The following is an 18352-nucleotide window of genomic DNA, read 5'->3' on the forward strand; positions in this document are numbered from 1 at the left end:
AGGCCAGCAGGCGGAAGCCAGGCCTTGGGTCTGTGGGTGCAGCAGACAGTCTGTGGGAGGGAGAGAGCTCCTGGGGCTCTGGGCTCCCCCTGCCCCGGGCGTTGCTGATTTCTACTCCGTAACCCCTTGGTCCTGGGGTGCAGGGACGAGGGGCTGAATGCGAGGGGTTGGGGGACCCGCATTCAGTGATCTGTCGGGTAACACACCGGAGCCCTGTGCGCAGCCTGGAGAAGGTGGGCTGCATTTGAAGTAGGGGCGACGAGGGGCGGGGCTTGAAAGAAGAGGAGGAGCCAGTGCAGAGCAATAGGCAAGGGGGTGGGTTCCCAAAACCCTCCCACAAGCAAAGTCCGCTGGATTTCTCCCAGGGGGCACCGCGTTTCTCAGACTGAGGTCTATATCCCTGGGGATCTGTAAGAGATTTTCTTCCCCTAATAGGGCAATGTGGGAAATACTTAACATAAGGACTCTCAAAGGGCCGTTTGCAACAAAGATTCTGCAGTCCTGTGGGGCAGGGGCCTGAGAGGGCCCAGCTATCTGCAGAGATGCTCTCAGGGAAGGGGGGGATCCTCCGCACGAGGAGGGCAGGAGGGCAGAGGCTGCCCTGGCCTGGGGATGGGCAGAGAAATGCGTCCCAAGTACCAGCCTGCCCAGGGGTTGGGGGCAGGGGGGGAGCCGCCCCTCATTAAACTAACCAGGCATTTGAAACTCACTCTTTTACAAGCTGGACGTTCTCCAATTAAGGCCCAGGCTCCCAGCCCAGGTCACAGTTAGCACATGGCCTCCTCAGCCTGGCATTGGCCTCCACTCCCCAGAGCGGCTGAGAGGAGACATGGAGCTCCCTGCCCCACAGGTGTGCAGGGCAGGCGAGGAAACTAAGATCCCAGTGAGGCCCTGGACTGGACACCTGCCCAGAGGACCTCCATCCCCCCCTCTGGGAAAAGTCCTTGACCCCAGTTATGAACCCAGGACCGCCACGTGAACAAGAGGCTGAGTCCTGTTCCTGCCTCCCCCTTCCTCCCTCCCCTCCCTGCGTCTGACCCTTCCTCCCGCCCTGTGCTGGGGACAGAGTGGCGGGGACCCAGGATGTGAACTCAGGCCCCACGCTGTCAGGCAGGTCTGGAAAAGGGGTGTTCCTATGCCTATTTCACCAAGGGGGCTCCAGAGCCCTGAGCCTGGTCCCACGCTGAGCCCTGAGCCTGGTCACACACTGAGCCCTGGCCCTGGTCCCACTCTGAGCCCTGGCCCTGGTCATACTCTGAGCCCTGACCCTGGTCACACTCTGAGCCCTGACCCTGGTCATACTCTGAGTCCTGACCCTGGTCACACTCTGAGCCCTGACCCTGGTCATACTCTGAGCCCTGACCCTGGTCACATTCTGAGCCCTGACCCTTGGTCACACACTGAGCCCTGACCCCTGGTCACACACTGAGCCCTGACCCTGGTCACACTCTGAGCCCTGACCCCTGGTCACACACTGAGCCCTGACCCTGGTCACACTCTGAGCCCTGACCCCTGGTCACACACTGAGCCCTGACCCGGGTCACACTCTGAGCCCTGACCCTGGTCACACTCTGAGCCCTGGCCCTGGTCCCACTCTGAGCCCTGACCCTCGTCATACTCTGAGCCCTGGCCCTGGTCACACTCTGAGCCCTGGCCCTGGTCACACTCTGAACCCTGACCCTGGTCCCACTCTGAGCCCTGACCCTCGTCATACTCTGAGCCCTGGCCCTGGTCACATTCTGAGCCCTGACCCTTGGTCACACACTGAGCCCTGACCCTGGTCACACTCTGAGCCCTGACCCCTGGTCACACACTGAGCCCTGACCCTGGTCACACTCTGAGCCCTGACCCCTGGTCACACACTGAGCCCTGACCCGGGTCACACTCTGAGCCCTGACCCTGGTCACACTCTGAGCCCTGGCCCTGGTCCCACTCTGAGCCCTGACCCTCGTCATACTCTGAGCCCTGGCCCTGGTCACACTCTGAGCCCTGGCCCTGGTCACACTCTGAACCCTGACCCTGGTCCCACTCTGAGCCCTGACCCTCGTCATACTCTGAGCCCTGGCCCTGGTCACACTCTGAGCCCTGACCCTGGTCACACTCTGAGCCCTGGACCTGGTCCCACTCTGAGCCCTGGCCCTGGTCACACTCTGAGCCTGGGCTTTGGTCACATGCTGAGCCTTACTCCTGGCCATAAGGAATGGATGCTGTTCTAGTCTTAGGACCCAAGCCCAGAGTGTTGGGGAAGGACAGAAAGGCTGCTGTGCTCACGGGCACAGGGCGCCTCAGAAAGGGCTTAAGCGGCCACCAGAGAGCTCAGGCTGGTGGGACTCTGAGTGTCCTGAGTAGAAAGCTCGGTGTCCTGAGTTGCTCTGGCACCTGCCCTCGGCCAGTCTCCCCTCTTCCTTCCCTTCCCGCTCACGCAGAGCCTGGCCCCTACCCCCGCACTGCAGCCTTCTGTTTCCCTGCAGTAGGGAGAACACCAGCACCTCCCTACCCATCCTGAAGGGCCCCAGTCTCGGGGTGGGGGTCTCTGAGTGTCCACCTGGCCCGGGAGTGTCCCAGCTAGCCCCTCCTTGAGCCTCCCTGGCTCCTTCAGAGGAGGGACAGAGAGAGACGTGGAGGATGGGGATAATTCACTCTGGGTCCCCAGGTGCGAGGGCTGCTCCTCTTTGGGCTGGTCTGGGCAGCAAGGAGCCAGGATGCAGGGACGCCCGTGCTCCTGATCATGGGCAGCTGGTGTTCTCCAGGAGCGAGAAGGTGGGAAACTGGATAAACAAGGGAGTCCCCACAGCCAGCGGCCAGCAGGGCTCACCTGGGACAGCCCGGCACACCCTCCTTGCAGGTTGGGGCTGAGCCACGGAGTGGGGGGGGCACTGCCAGCTCCCCAGTGAGGGGCACTAGAGATGGGCCAGGAAGGGTGAATAGGAACTCACCAGCCAGAGCAGGGGCCAAGGTGAACAGGTACACCATCTCAGGGGATGTCTGCATGGGAGAGGCTCCCTCTCTGAGATGGTGCCCTTGGGTTCTGTTCCAGCAAAACGTCATGGAAACTTCGGCACACCCTGGGCAGAGCCATTATCCTGTTTAATGCGGTGCCAAGGGACAGCCGTGTCACAGGCACAGCTCCTGCCCTCCAGTGTCCATCTCCCTCTAGCACCCTCTGCTGGCAAAGTGGGAGTGTGGCGGGCAGCCTTGCTGCCAGAAGCTGGGCACAGAGGGTAGGTGTGGACCTGAGCCCATTTCACCACCAGCACCCTGTGAATATTAATAAAGGGAAAGTCACTAAAATGGAGTTGGGATGCCAGAAGAGGGCGATCTCATGCACCTACCCCTCAAGGTCAATACAGATCCCAACAGGAAGAGACCTACCTTGCATCTCTGGCAAGAAGTGACACCAAGACCAGCAGGAGGAAGGAAGATTTTTCTCCCTGCCCGACAACAGCCCAGCCAATGAAAAGCTACCACTCCGTCAACTCCCAGTTTCCTCCAATGGACTCTGTTTATAACAGCCCCTCCCAACTCCCCTTCTCCTCTGCAAAAGAGTCTCCTCTTCTTTGCTTTACCAGACATGCATATAGTTCACCACAGTTGCATTCTTTGCAAATCCCAAATTGCAATCCTTTGCTATTCCAGAACAAACACATTTTGCTGGTAAAATAACTGACTGTTATACTGTTTTAGGTTAGCAACCCCCTCCCATAGCCGAGACCACGCGCGCCTCAGGGCTCTTTCAAACCTCGCTCCAGCCCAGGACTGGAAGATGCCTCGAATGGGCAACTTGGGCCTGGCCCAGAGCACACTCCCTCCCCCTCCCTGCGCTGTGGAGAGCTCTGTCTGCTCCTGTTACCCTCCTAGGGCTCCAGAGAGCGAGGCCACCGGTAGGGGCTGGAGCAGGGTGGCTCCAGGGCCACACTTCCCACCCGGACGAGGAAGCAGGGGACAGTGGAGGCCACGCTTGCTCGGGGCAGTGGAGCTTTCTCTGCCAGGTTCAGACCTCGAGTTCGTGCCCCTTGCCAGGTGGGGAAGGGTCTTGAACAGACACTGAAGTGGCTGAGTGGGCACAGGATTGCCGCCCATCTTTCCCCAGCTTGGAGGATGCCAGCAGGGATGGTTTTGAAGGAGAACCTTGTGTCCCCAATGCTGCCCTGAGGTTCTCCATCCCCAAAGTTCAGGTGCCCTCTTGGCTGGTGAGGTAAAAGCCGGGTTGCTGGTCTGCGGGCAGGGACCCAGGCCACGCTGTTTATACCACCACTGGGTCCCCTCTGCCTTCCCGTGCCTGCAGTGCCCAGCTTGGAGCCTGCCACCTGGAGGACCTGTGTCGCTGTAGGGCAGGCGGCTCCTGCAGGACCGTGTGGGGCCTGGGGAAGTCAGCTGGCCTCCTGGAGGCTGGAACGCCCCGAGGGCAGCACCACCTTGCTGGTTCTGCTGCAGAGGCCTGGCCAGTGGGCAGGCTGGGCCTTGGCATCTTGGCCCCCAGGACCCTGGCAGATGTCCTCAGTCTGCAAACGGGAGACAGGTAGGGGAGGACTGGGCGAGCTGGAGACAGTGAGGCCCCTACGCGCTGATCTTTTCATTTATTCACTCATCCACAGACACTTATGTACCTCCTCGTGCTGGGCGCTGTGTCCAGCACTGGCTCACGCTGGTCTTGGCTGGATTGGAAGGGGGCCCTGGGCGTGAGAAGAGTGAAGGGAATGGTCTCTGCACACGCTTGCCACAGTCCCAGGGAGCGGAGAAGACCTTTCTGGGAGGTCCTCAGGCGGGGGCGGCGGGCCGGTAGTTCAGACACCTGACTGTAGCCTCTGGCCTCCAGCAGCGAGAGCTTAGGCAAGCCGCCTGCTTCACTCTCGGCTTTACCATGAGCCCCCGCATGGCCAACCCTGGAAGGCACCTACCAGAGACCGCCGTAGGCCTGGCCGCGCCTGTGCCCCGTTCCCAGCACCGGCGCTGCACTTCCTGGCCTGGATCCCATTTCCCCCCAGCAAGGTAGGGAATCGATACCCTCCTCAGTCCCTGAGGCCCCAGCACTGACAACTGGGAGACGGTACCCGCACTTCCTCGCCCAGGTGGGACGATTCTGAGGTGAGGGTTCTACATGGGCGTCAGAGAGCCCCAGGGGGCCATCTGCAGTGGCAGCTGGTTGGTGGCCTCCCTTCCCCGTCTCCCCTGGAGATGAGCCTTCACCTCCGGAATAAGCCACCTGCTCTCCAGCCCTTGTCTCAGGGCTGCTCCTGGGAGGCCTGGAACTTAGTGCCTTCGGCACCTGGCACACAGCTGATCAACCGCCAGCAGCTACGGCCATGATGCTAACGATTATCTCAGGGGTTGTGGGGCTCCCAGGGAGGCTGCAAACACCTGGACAGTAGACCTGCCCACGGCCGAGGGTCCTGGAAACTGCGGCTGGATCTCCCTGGGCTGCTGAGTCCGCAGAAACCTTCCCAAGTGGAAGCTGAGCCAGGTGTGCCCCCCAGACCACACTGAGGCTGCTGAGATCACATAGAGCAGGAAGAGCTGTGCACTTAACTCGCTGTTGCAACTGTTAGGACGTGAGGAATGTATTTTCTTGATTCAGTTTTAAAAATACAAGGAACAGCAAGACATAGACATTCAAGATCTATTACGATGGATCGTGTTCTGACATCACCTGGAGCCGAGTATGACTATCTAAATTCAAATTAAACAACGTAAAATCGGTTCCTCTATCACACGGGGCAACGCTTCACGCACTAGGCAGCTGCGGGCGGGCGGCTACGGGGCGTGGAAGCAGCCCCGGGGGAAGGGCAGTGCTGGCAGGTGGGGAACCTGCCGCCGTGGTCACAGAACCTTCCTCCCGCTTCCCACATCCCCAGCTCCACACAAGCCAACGCTACCGCTGCATCAGCGGCTCTTTCGCTGGCAAATCAAACATGTCTCTCTAGTTCCACTCGTCCCGGTGACCCTGCGGGGCGAGCACAGCCCCGTCTTTCACTATTTGCCGGCCAGAGGCGCTGACAGTTTGTGGGGAGGCAGCCTTGCCACAGAGCTTTGCATCCCAGCCCTTGTGCGTTCTGCCGCTGCTTCCGAAGCCCTGCATATGCTTCCCAAAGACCTAACAAGATAAGAAACGTCCCAGTGGGGAGCCATCAGAGCCCATGGATCAGGGCTGATCTAACCAATTTCCTTCCATAAAGTGTCCCAAAGAGGAGGAAGGTCTCTCACTTGGCTTGCCTTGGGGCTTTACCCCGTGGCAAGCTTGAAACGTGTTCAACTGAGCCTTCATTTTGTCACCTGTAGGATGGAGAAGGTGTGAGTGCCCTTCTCACTGGGTGGATCTGTGCAGACCGAGCTTAGGACAACAGCTCGCCACATACTGTTCATTCATTTATTGATCACCGGCTGCATAGACTCGGCTGCCTTCTCACCCTCAGGGGATTCTACCAAGAGGCTTCCCCATAAGAGGTCCTGGGCTTCTGGATGGTTTGAGAAAGCCTGCGTCATTATGCGGATGGATCCCCGTAGTACGTAGGGGGAGACTGGTTGCTTTTCTCACTCAGCACAATTCCCTTCAGATTCATCCAGGTTGTTGCCTGTTTCAATACTTTGTTGCTTTTTATTGCTGAGAAATATTCCATGACATGGATGGACCACAGCTGGTTTAACCACTTGCCCATTGAAGGACATCTCGGTTGTTTCCAGTTTTTGGCACTTTTAAATGAAGCTGCTATACACGTTTATCCACGGGGTTTTCTTGTGAACATACATCTTCATTTCTCTGGAATACACACTCAAGAGGGCAATCGCTAGGTCATATGGTAGTTGCATGCTGAGTTTTATGAAAAGCTGTCGCGCTGTTTGCCCCTGTGGTGATATAACTTCACATTCTCACCAGCAATGTGTGGATGGCCCTGTTTCTATGCCTCCTCATCAGCATATGGTGAGGTCACTATCTTTACTTTAGCACTTTGATAGGTGTATAGTGATATCTCATTGTGACTTTAATTTGCATTTTCATAAAGGCTAATGCTGGTGAAAATCTTTTCATGTGCGTATTTGCCACCTGCCTCTGCTTATTGGTGAAATGTCTGTTCGTACGTTCTGACCCATTTTCTTTCTTTTTTTAATATTTTATTTATTTATTTATTTTATGTTTTTGGCTGCATCAGATCTTAGTGGTGGCACACGGGATCTTCGTAGAGGCATGCAGGATCTTTCATTGCGGTGCACAGACTTCTCTCTAGTTGAGGCACGCGAGCTCAGTAGCTGCGGCCTGCAGGCTTAGTTGCTCCGAGGCATGTGGGATCTTAATTCCCTGACTAGGGATCGAACCCGCATCCCCTGCATTGGAAGGCGGATTCCTTACCACTGGACCACCAGGGAAGTCCCCTGGCCCGTTTTCTAATCGGATTTTCTTCTTTTTAATTGTTGAGTTTTGAGAGTTCCTTAGAATTTTAGACGACACTTTGCTGGATGCGTGCCTTGCAGACATTTCCCCCAGTCTGTAGTCTGTCTTTTCGTCTTCTTATCGGTCTTCAGCAGGGCATCAGGTTTTAATTTTGATGGAGCCACTGTATCAACTTTTCCTTTCATGGATTGTGCTTTTGGTACCAACTCTAAGAACTCTTTGCTTAGCCCTAGATGGTATCTCTTTCCATATCTTTTTAATGGTTATAGGACCTGTAGATATGTCATCCTTTTCATTCCTGATATTGATAATTTGTGTCTTCTCTTAGTCATAATCATTCTTTCTAGGGATTTATCAGTTTTACTATTTTTTCAAAGAAAAAGAGATCTCTTGGCGGGGGTCTCTGTGACCGCTCCGTGGGCTCCGCTCGACGGCGATTCTAGGTGTTAGTGGTTCCCTGATGCAGTGGTTGGCCGACTGCAGCCCGAGAGCAGTCCGGCTGCTTGTTTTTAGTTGCACCTGGGAGCTGAGAACATCTTTTGTGCGCTTAAACGGTGGGGGTGGGGGGAGCGGGGGGAAGCAACTTTTGTGAAATATATGAAATTCAGGTTTCGCCTGTCATAAGTAAAGTTTTTTTGGAACGTAGCCACGGTTGTCCATTTCCATGTTTACCGCCTCTGGCTCCGTGTATCTCGCTGCCACCTGTGCCACTCCTGTCGCAGGCAACTCTTTACACTATAGATATCGTTGGGTTAAATATGCTATGTAATTCTTTAACCCTATGTAGTGAAACCCCAAGACCTCGTTGTTATTGCTTCAGATAATGATATTCATTTACATTGTCTCACATTCACCCTTTTCTTCCCTTCTTTCTGTGCATTTCTGTGCTTATGTTTGAGATCATTTTTCTTCTACCTCTTATAATTTTTTTGAGTGTGGTTCGCTGGGGGTAAGTTCTCTGAGATTTTTTTTCTCTGAATTTGTTACCTTTGATCTTTCTTTTTATTTATTTATTTAGGGTTTTTTTTTTTTTTTTTTTTTTTTATGGCTGTGCTGCGAGGCGTGTGGCATCTTAGTTACATCACCAGGGATTGAACCTGCACCCCCTGCATTGGAAGCGCAGTCTTAGCCACTGGACCACCAGGGAAGTCCCTGTTACCTTTGAATTTTGAAGGATATTTGTGCTTTGTATTAACTTCTAGATTGTTAGTTATTTTCTGCCAGTGGTTTGACGATGTCATTCCATTGTCTCCTGTCTTTCACTGATTATTTTCTCTTTTGGAACTCAGTTGTTAGTCTTGATGTTGCCCCTTTAAGTGTGGTGGCTATTTTCTCTGGCTGCTCTTAAGATTTTCTCTTTATCCTTGGTGTTCAGCAGTTGTACTGTGATGTGCGTGGGTATGATTTTTCTTGATCCTGCTTCAGTTCCTTAAGGATTTCTTAAACCTGTGGGATGATATCTTTAATCAGTTTTGGAATCGTATTAGCTCCTGTATCTTGATGAAATGTTGTGTCTGACCCATTCTCTTTCTTTTCCTCTTAGTGGATCCACATTGTCTCAGTCAGCTGCTGCTGCTGCTGCATATCAAGTGGCTACGCAGCTCTCAGAGTTAAAGCATTGATATTATCATCCATGCATCTGAGCGTAGGCTGGGTTCGGTGCTTCTCACTGCAGATCTGGGGTCAGCTGAGATGTTCAGCCACATGTGTTTCTCATCCTCCTGCTACAAGGGCACTAATGAGCATTTTCTCTCATGATGGTGATAGCGGCATAAGAAAGCAGCCCCTGGCAAGTTACAAGATTGAGCCCCAAGTCAAGGTCAAGGAAATAAATCCAGCCTTTGGTTGAAGGGACTGCAGAGTTATATGGCAAAGGGTTGGTTAAGAAATGGGGTCCATATTTACCTCTGCATTCAAGTATGTTAGACCCTTCACCATGTCCCAGATAGCAATCTCTTTGCTGTTTTCTAGTCCTTTAAAAGTGGTACTGTGTTTAGTCTGATGTTTTCTACCTACTACTCTTCTCGATTACTAAAATCTCTCTCTTTGGTTTTGTCTCAAATGCTGCTAACCCAACTCTTGGTCCTTTCTATTATACCCTAGAGTTTTATTTCATTAATTTCTGCCACTTCATTATTTCTCATTACAGATTTCTAACTTTTGAAATGGAATGTCTAATTCCTTAATTTTCCGATGTTCTTCTTTTCTGTTATAAGCGGTTGAGTTTTAAAATGCTTATCAGTTTTCCCCTGGAAGCTGCTCTAGCTTTATCCCAGTGTTTTGTTGCGTATTGTTTTGTTTTCTGTAGACTTTGTTAACTGTCCAATTTAAAGTACTTGAAGATTTTCATCATGGTGTCTTGTTTTTGAGCAGAGTGCCTATGTTGTAATTGTTGGGTGCAGGGTACAAGATATGTTAGCTGTGTTGTTCAGTGTTTTTACTAAACTTCCGCCCTCAGGTCTGTCAGTTGTTGGGAGAGGTGTGTTTAAACATTCCACAGTGTTGCTGGTTTAGTCCATTTCTCCTTGTTGTTCGAGCACTTTTTACGTATTTTGGAGCACTTCTGTTAGATAGATACACATAAGTTTTAAGTTGTTAAAAAAATTTTTTTTCCGGTGAGTTGAATATTTTGTCATTTACGTCTCTTAGTGATTTTTGCCTTAAAGTCTATTTGTCTAACATTAATAGTATAAGTCCATGATATCTTCTTCCATCTTTTTTTTTTTTTTTTCTTACAGTACGCGGGCCTCTCACTGTTGTGGCCTCTCCCGTTGTGGAGCACAGGCTCCGGACATGCAGGCTCAGCGGCCATGGCTCACGGACCTAGCCACTCCGCGGCATGTGGGATCCTCCCGGACCAGGGCACGAACCCGTGTTCCCTGCACTGGCAGGTGGACTCTCAACCACTGCGCCACCAGGGAAGCCCTCTTCCGTCTTTTATGATGAATTTTTCTGTGGTCTTTTGTTTTGAGTGTTTTTCTGGATGAAAACAAAAACTTCAATCTAATAATCTGTCTCTGAGCTGGTAATTTTATTTATTGTGGTTGCTAAGGCAGGCAGATGTATTTCTATCATCAGTTATGTAGTACTTTTAATTTTTTCTATCCGTTTTTTCTCAATTATGACTTCTTTTTTCTGTACCTATGCAGAAGGTAACAAACGCTATTTCTATGACCCTTTGGCATTGACCCTTTATGCCTATGGCATCTCTAACCTCTCTGTGAACCACGTAGAAACCAGAGAACACTTCATCGTTAAGCACGTTCCTCCTGTCTTTTCATGCTGTTTGTATCCCACGTTGTCTTATTTTCTTTAACCTCCCAAATAAGAAATTATTATTTTTGTGCTCTCTAGTCAGTGTTTGTTTTGCTTTATCCACATGTCTTAGTCTGCTCGGGCTGCTACAACAAAACATCGTAGACTGGGGGGCTTAAACAGCAGACACTTATTTCTCACAGTTGTGTAGGCTGTGAGTCCAAGATCACTGCCTTGTCCTCTGTCTCCCATGTTGAGCTGAGGTCTGCATAGGGTGTAACTGCTGTTGCCTCCGAGACGTGTCTTTTCTCTCTGGCAGCTTTTAGGATTTTCTCTTGGTTTGAAATCTGGACATTTTACTCGGAGTGTGTCTCAGTACAGGTCTGTTGTGATTGCTTGACCTGAGTATTCATGTCTTTCATCACTTTTGGAAAATCATCCATTGCTCTTTTCTTTGAACATTGTCTGTACTCCATTTTCTGTGTTCTCTTCTTCTGGGATTCTGCTTATTTCTGTATTAGCCTCTCTCCTTCTGTTCTTCATGTCTTCTAGTTTCTTCTCTGTGTTTTCCATTTCTTTTAATCTCTAGGTTGCAGTGGAATAATTTGTTCAGCTCAAATTCCAGTTTATTGTTCTCTCTTCATCTATGTGTAATCTGTTATTTAATTTCTCCCTTAAGTCTTTATTTTTGAATTTTATTTTTTTTATGCAGCACGTTCTTATTAGTTATCTATTTGATACATATTAGTGTATACATGTCAATCTCCCAATTCATCCCACCACCATCTCCCTTAAGTTTTTATATTCAAAGATTACATCATTCGCTTCCAGCAGTTTCCTTTATTTTTTTGCCTAATATTTTTTGATGGTATCTCGTTCTTTCCTCATGTTTTCTATGCTCTTTTATTTCTTAAAGCAAATTTATTTTTTATTATATATCTATGATTTCCAATGTTTGAAACCTTTGGTGGTCTACTTCTGCTTACTCATTGTTTCTTGTTTTCTTGTGTCTTTTGTGATTTTTTATTTTTTAGCAGATATTTATTGAGATAATACCTTTGGGACTCTGACTTCTGAGTTGAGCAGATATTCCTTCAGAGAGGATTTTCCTTTGTTCTTCTAGGTATCTACAGGGTGAAACCCATCATTGCCACTTAACATTTATTTTGTGGCTTGAGGTTGATTGGAATAAACCAGTAGTGGAAATACAAGCCACAAGGTCATATGAGAGTTTCTAATTCTCAGGAATAACTTCTCTTCATATGTTTTTCTCCACGTAGAGCCAATACTGACACAGACAAGCTTCCTTGTGCAGAGAGTATCTTTTTTTCTAGTTTAGTATTTAATTTAGGGCATATCCCTTCTGAAGCTCCTCATTTATGTTTTTTTACCTTCACTTCCTCTCTTATGGAGACCAGTGCCTTGTCTGCCACCCAACCTGTGGCTCTAGGTGACTGGAAAGAAGCAAGTATCCTGAAGGCAGCTGCCAGCTTCACTACTTGCTGTCCATATATTGTCAAGATTGTTTCCTTTTCTTTTCTTTTTTTCTTTTTTTCCCCTTCCTTCCTTTCTCCCTGCCTCCCTTTCGCCCTCCCTCCCTCTCTTCTTTCCTTTCTTCCTCTTCTGAAGTGTTCACATTAGCTTGGCATACAGTTGAAAAGTATTTAGAATGTTTTTTCATGCAACATTTTTAAGTGTTTTGTAATAGGAGGGTTTTTAGCTGCCCGGTTAGACCTGTTGCTGGGGGAAAGCATTTCTATAGCCCTTCCTTTATTCTCCTTCCTTTGTGACATGTCTAAGCCTCCCCTTGAGCATCTGACTGTAGCCAGGACAGTGTGTGTGCACGTTACGTTCTTGGGTTACGTGGGAGCATTTGGAATACTTCACCACTAAGTATGGTGTTTGTTTTAGGTTTCTGGTGGGTGACTTTTAGTAAGTTACTGACATTTTTTCCAGTTCCTAGTGATCCAGGATTTTTAAAAAATCATATAAGTGAACGTTGATGATCCTCTGGTTATTATCCTTTATCTCCTTGGTTGACATCTTTTTCTAAGGCTGACTCATTCTTAACGTTTCTGGAGCAAATTGTACTTGGTCATAACCTGTTATTATTTTAATACAGCCGATTAGCCAGTTTTTGTTTTTAGTTCACAGTTACCTGGACCTCTAGTGTTCCTTTCTTGTACTGTTTTTGTTTTGTGGTAGTATCGGTTCTGCGCTTGGCCTATGAAGGGAGTGAGTTGGTAGGAGCGTTCCAAGTGCTTGAGACAGAGGATGACGTTTCAGAAGGTGGACATGCTTGTTCAGAGGTGCACACAGGCTTTGGCGACTCTGTGTCCAGCACCTTGTGATTTGCTGCATATGTATCAGGACGGGGGGGGGGGGCCTTTGCTGTGGTTGAGGGGCAATGTTTGAAGGCTACAGTCCCTAGCTCCTCTGTGTGTCTTCACATGGCCCGTTGAGTCCAACCGTCCAAGGGACCGACAGCTCAGAGCACCTGAGATACCTGTTCTCCCTAGAAGACTGCTTCCTATACTCAAAGTGGACCCTCAAATTCTCAGTTTTCTTGGTTTTTAAAGCCTACGTACAGGTGACAACTTGGGCATGCATATATATTTTGGAGAACTTGTCACTTTGAAAGAGATGCTGCTTTTGCGGCCCACACACTCCCCTCCCCGAAGCGTGTGCCCCGAGCTGCAGCAGCGCTCGGCAAGGCGGAGCGTGCTTCCCCGCCACGCCGCGCCGCTCTGGGCTGCTGAGCGCTGCGCTTCGTGTACGTGAGCCAGAAAGAAATACTTCCTGCCCTTGCTGAGGTCACCATGGTTTGGGGTTTTCTGTCACTTGCACCACACCGGCTTTTTTTTTTTTTTTTTTTTTTTTTTGGGGTACGCGGGCCTCTCACTGCTGTGGCCTCTCCCGCTGCGGAGCACAGGCTCTGGACGCGCAGGCTCAGCAGCCATGGCTCACGGGCCCAGCCGCTCCGCGGCATGTGGGATCTTCCCGGACCGGGGCACGAACCCACGTCCCCCGAATCGACAGGCAGACCCCCAACCACTGCACCACCAGGGAAGCCCCACACCGGCTCTTAAGGAACACGGTGGCCCACCTTAGCAACGCCACTTGCGGAATCACGCGTCCTTCCCCAGCACGTGAGCTTTCTCGTACTCTGCATGGAGTTCTGAGGGGTCCGGGTGACTGTAGGCGCTTCCCTTCACGCTCTTCCCTCAGTTCTAGCCAACACTCTGCCCTCTGCCTCCACATGGCCTTGCAGGCCTGGCCTGGGCCTACTCACCTTGGCTGGACCTCCTTCTCTATCCGGCCAAGTTTCGACAGGTCGTCACTCAGTTGCTCTCCTGAAACCATGTGCAGTTCCCTCTTGCCCTGGTGACTCAGGGGATTAGCTCACAGCAGGCTTCAGAGAGCCTCCACCATGTCGGCTGGCTCCTGTGCCTCGACCGCTCCTGCGTCCTCTTGCCAGCAAGCTCCTCTGGGCCTCTGCACGGTCTCAGCCACGACCTCCTGTCTCTGCAGCCTGCAGGGACGGTCCCAAGCTGCCATCATGCCCACCCCATCTGTTTGCTCACTCTCTTCAGCAGATACCCCGTCTGCTGCTCACGGAGCAAGCGTGACTGTGGGGAGTGCATCCTTTCAACTTCCCGGCCCCTTCCCACATGCGCGCTCTCTGTGCACTCCTGCCCGTCGCTCTGCTGGCTCACGGGAGAAGCGTCCGCTCTCCCTGCCGAGACTGCGGCCTCTGCTCTGGATCCCGTTCCGTTCTGCCTGCACCAGCTGGGCCCCTGCCTCCTGCTTCTGTCCTCCGCCGACTGGCTCCCCACTCTTCGCAGATAAAGGCTCCCAAGTCTTTACACTCTTAATGTGGCACCGATGTTGACCCTTGATCTGTTTTTTCTAAACTCTAGCCTCTTACAGCTCCTTCCTTCCACAGTGACTTCTGGAAAGAGTATCTATCACACTGGTGACAACACGTTTCCCAGTTCACCTGAACTCCTCATCCTGCAATACGCTGGTATCTCCCATCATCTGCCATTGAAAGCGATCCTCATCAAATCACCAAAGACCCACCAGGTCCAAATTTAGGGATTCTCCATATTCACACGTCTTGACTTCCCGGTTATCTTACACTGCACCTAACCGTCCTCCTGGTGAAGAGACTCCAGTTTCAGGTGCCATGGTAACTCTCACGTAGTTGACCTCTTACCTCTCTTGCCTGCCCTAACAAAAGGGATGCTCCACAAGCTCCTATCCTAGGATTTGAGTCGGGAGTAGCTGGGGGATGCCATTCCTGGACCCCGGCATGAGTAGCAGGGTGTGAGCGCAAAGCCTGTGCTTGGAAAAGGGACATGCGCGCAGTAGGAGCCTAACAGAGGCTGGAAATCTTCAGTCCTGGAGTTGCTGGCCAAGCCTCAGGGAGCTTCTGGCCCACCCAGACCTCTGGTTTAGAGGGTCCAGTTGTGACAGAGAGGGCCCTCCTCCCTGCCTGCCCCACAGTGCCTCCTTCTGCGGCCACCGAGACTCTTTGGAAGGTTCCCAGGCTGCCCCCACCAGCAGTCTCCCTGAGTCAGACCAGGTCGGGGCGGGCTGGAGTGTGGGCAGACGGCTAGGAAGGTGAGCTGCAGATGGCGCTGCCCCCATCCTAACACCGAGTCAACGCCACGGGGGAGAAAGCCTTTGTTTTGTGCGCAACTGTGACTCTGACTTTTCAGCTGTCTTTGGACAGCTGCATCTCAACTGAAAACCGAGAAAAGGCTGACCCTGCTGCTGTCTACCTGCTCAAGTTTCAGATGCTGGACAAATGCATGTGAAAGAATTTGTGAGTCCACCCACCTGTGCCAGTTGGTGGGTGAAGTGCATGCTTATTCAGCAGAATTCCGTGTCTTCTGTCTCCTGGAAGCTGGTAGCAAGAGCTGACGGAGAGCAGCCATGGGGCCTCCCCCGTCAGAAGAGGGCTGTCCCCAGGACGATGTCCCACTCCCCACGCTGAGCAGTATTTCTTTCGCTTCAGGGATGTCTTACGCCCAAATCATTGTGTCTCCCCCACTGACCCTGGGCGCCCCAAAGGTCAGAAGCATCTGAGCACTACTCTTCATGGGTGGGCCTCAGGCCCTCGCTTCCAACAATACTGAGGCCCTCCAAGGTGAAGGGGAGTCAAGAGTGGTTGTCAGCAATAAACAGACTTACAAGTCTTGTTTTCAGAGAGAAACAACTTGTAGACGAAATCGCTGTGGGGAAGGTTTGGCCTTGCTCTAATTTGACCTGCCGACCTGCCGGCTAGAGCCAGACAGATTCGATCTCCCCACTCCTTCCCCATTTCGAGGTCCCTGGAAAGTCAGACCACCAGTGAGCTAATCAACGGAAAACAAGTTTAATGCAACAGGTTCCAACCGTCTGCAGCCAGTCGGCTTCATCATGGCAGCCTGAGGCCCAGGAGCCCAGAGGCCAGTGTCAGGAAAGTCACCAGCCCCACACTGCTGCCCCTGCGGCCCTGCCTGCTGCCGACGCCCTCCTCTTTGTATCTATCTTCTATGTTTTCTTTGATGACTGGTCTATGGTTGTTGCACAGGTCCTGCTGACAGCACGCCACGAACAGGAAGGGCGTGGGCTTTATGAGCACGAACGACTTGGGCATCTGTGGAGGTGGACTGATTGTCCCACAATACTTTACGCACTGCTTGGAAACATAGAAGAACCGCGGAAATATTCCTAATGGGAAATAAGGACAGAGACAGAAAGGAGTCACGTGAATTGAAAACGACACCAACACCATTTCTGTCTGAAATCTGCCCGACCCTGACCCTTCCGGTGGCGCCTCTCAGAAGCCCCGCTCAGAGAGGGCACCTGATGGGGAGTCGGGAGCCATCACCACAGAGGAAGAGGATCAGGTCTTTGTGTTCAGATTTGCTCCTGGGAGTGGGGTGTGGCATCGGATGCCCCCAGCCTTGGCCTGTCCGCGCGCACCGGGAACCTGGGCCTGGCAGTCTCCGTTTGGGAACGTACAGGCTCCTTAGGCCTCAACTTCTCAAACGCAGGGCCGCTCAGGCCTTTGTGACCACGGACAGACACACGAGAGCAAGGGGCTCCCGGCCACCCCAGCCAGTGCCCGGAGCTCGGCGCTGCCCCCTGAGGGGCCGCTGCCCAGGGCCTGGGTGTGAGTGCTGTGCCAGTGCGCCTGCCGCAAGGGCACAGCTCAGCGCTGGGTGACGGGGCCCGTCTTCCGACTTCACCTCATCTCATATTTCACCGTGCAGTCATCTTTCCACACTAAGTTATCAGGTCCACGTGAGGCCTCAGTGGGGCTTACACCTCGACCCACTCAGCACCCCGCACACTTCCTGGAACACGGAAGCCTCCAGAAGCGACTGACGAACGGAAAGTGAATTCTCCAGCCCTGACGAAGCCACTGCTGGGTCACGCCGGGGCCCTCAGACTCGCCCTCGGGAGAGAGCTCCTCATGCGGCCAGAAGGCCTCGGGCGAATTACAGATGACCCAGCAGTGGTGTCCAGTCGTTTCAAAGCCTGCACACTCCTTTCAGAACATATTTTAAGCCCATGCCCCTAATTATGTACATCTCTTGTAAAAGCTACTCTTGGTGGGACGTCTGAAGTCCTTAAAGCTTAATTTTTCACTTAGAAGTGAATGAAAAGAAGTCTCCGTTACTTTCTTCCTGCACTTCAGTACTTCACCCTGACCAGCGGGCAATGCGTGTTGCCCTACGTCGGCCCTGCTGTGACTTAGCTGGGTCTCCTCCATGGTCCACCTGCCCTCCTGGCTTCACAGGACTTTGCTCTTCAAATTTAAAAAAAGGGTAGCTTTCATATTAGTTATTCTCCACTGAGGAAAACTAGACAGACCCTGAATCCTGAAGGTACCCCACTGGCCTGCCCGCGGAAGCCCAGCACTAACGGAGATACTCACTCACGGCCACAGTACTACAATACGAGACGCCCTGGCTACAGTTTGTTGGTCTCGCACAATTGAAAGCGTTCTCCTTCTCGCAAACGTGACACTTCAGTACGTCTGAAATGAGGAATAAAAAGAAAATGGAATGTGGCAGCTCTCAGGTCCTGTCAGACCAACACCCCCCATCCTCTCCTTCCTCCAAATGAGAACGGCCTGGGGTCCCGCTGTCTTCCCAGCTCCCCACAGCCCGCCCCATGCCCGGAGCTCCTTCTCTGCTCTCTGGGCTTCCCTCATCCACACACAGGGTGTGTCTCTCTCACACCTCCACACCAAGACCCACCACACGAACCCGACACGCACAGACACTCGTCCCAGAGACACGCAAGCTCTCACCGTCATATGGCAACACCCAAGGCTCACCTCCCCCCACCCCGCCCAGCCTCAGGGATGTGCCCCATCCACACACAACACTGTCGTCTCACCTCTGACTTCTCTAGAAAAAGAAACGCCACAGCTTTGGAGTCTGCTCTCACACACCCTTTCCATCCCGCTTCCTGGCCCGCCCCACCTCCTTCAGCACCCGGCCCCGCCTTCCCCTCCCGAGACCCCGGAGCGGCGGCCCACTGTCAGCTCTGCGTCACGGCGGGACTTGCTGCTGGGGGAGAAGCTGGTCACGCTCCTGCAGCTCTCTGTTCTCAAAGGCAGCCCCAGAAGGCCCAGCGATGGCTGCGCCAGGCTTGGCCTCCAGCCTGACCTCCCCCAGGAAGGCAGGGCTGTGGCAGGGAGAGCTGGGT

The 18352-nt window shown here is 52.3% G+C and overlaps 1 long non-coding RNA gene across 2 annotated transcripts in view; it reads left to right on the forward strand.

The window, feature by feature from the left end:
- The window catches only part of LOC117308739 (uncharacterized), a 33686-nt gene extending 15978 nt beyond the window's left edge, over positions 1-17708 (forward strand). For both annotated transcript variants that reach the window (XR_004522916.2, XR_012327450.1), the window contains one exon: positions 3038-17708. This is a non-coding gene — a long non-coding RNA (uncharacterized lncRNA). The remainder of the gene's footprint in view (positions 1-3037) is intronic.
- The last annotated feature ends 644 nt before the right edge of the window (positions 17709-18352 follow it).

The sequence above is a fragment of the Tursiops truncatus genome, chromosome 17, assembly GCF_011762595.2.
Source record: "Tursiops truncatus isolate mTurTru1 chromosome 17, mTurTru1.mat.Y, whole genome shotgun sequence".
Taxonomy (NCBI): Eukaryota; Metazoa; Chordata; class Mammalia; order Artiodactyla; family Delphinidae; genus Tursiops; species Tursiops truncatus.